Below are 1,250 nucleotides of genomic sequence, written 5' to 3' on the forward strand. Positions count from 1 at the left end.
TATAAACATATTAATTATAATTTAGACACAATATGGTAAAATGCAGAATTTAAAAAAAATCAAACGCAGTACAAACATTAACCAAAAAAACAGAATGAAATAATGTCCAACACAAGTGAATAAAATTCAGATGATGAAGAAATCAATGTATGTACAACATTATTATTATTTTTAGATTAATTTCATTAACCATCGCCAAGTATTGTAAACATATTAATAAATATTTAGGAACTTTATGGTAAACTGAAGAATTTAAAAAAAATCAAAAATAAAACAAAAGGTAGGTAAACCAAAAAAACAGAAAGTAAAATATTAAATATTAAAATATTATGTTTATTAAATAATATCGATTTTAGTTTCAGTCACATTTATTAAAGTTGGAACAAGAATATGATGGATCCTCATTAAACAATCAAAACTGCATACGTGTAAAAAAACCAAGTGGTGGTAATTTTTCAATTAAAATACCGGTAAACCAAGGAGGAGGTGATTATTTGGTTGTTCAAAAGTATAAAACATCTGATATGGAAAAAGTAGAGTAAAAAGACAGGTAACAACAATTGTGATGTGTGGTATATTTAATAAAATATCTATGATAATATAAAAATTTAATTAAATTATAATATGTAACCATTATTTCGATTTTTAAATAGATGGAAAACCAGTACATTTAATGCAAAAATTATACTCAACGAAAAAGATAAAGCGGACAATGCAATAATATTAGCATTCAATAATTTACAAGATTTGATGATGGATAAATTTATGTGTAATGATGATAAACAAATTGAATCTTATCAATAATAAGACTACTTATTTATATTATTTTAATTCACAAGTTGTATCACACTAATATTTATACTATTCGATTATATTATTATGAAAAAAATAAAAATAAAAAAAAACATGGTTATTTATTCAGTTATCATTTATGATTATTTATAATATTTATATTATTAACATTGTTTTTTAAATAAAGTTATATGTTTACTATTTTATTAACAGATTACAACATATATGGAAAAAAAACGCAAAGATGAAATTTAAAAAATAAAAAAAACAATATTAATTATTAAAGATATATTATAATATACAACATAATTAAACATTAATGATTCTTTTTTTTTTTCAAAATATAATTCATTATAATATACAAATAAGAAGTAAAAATTATAAATAATATGATACCAATTTCATACAATTTAGTAAAATAAAAATGGGTAACTAAAATGTAATAAATCAAATCATGA

Source organism: Acyrthosiphon pisum, unplaced genomic scaffold (assembly GCF_005508785.2).
Source record: "Acyrthosiphon pisum isolate AL4f unplaced genomic scaffold, pea_aphid_22Mar2018_4r6ur Scaffold_266;HRSCAF=679, whole genome shotgun sequence".
Classification (NCBI taxonomy): Eukaryota; Metazoa; Arthropoda; class Insecta; order Hemiptera; family Aphididae; genus Acyrthosiphon; species Acyrthosiphon pisum.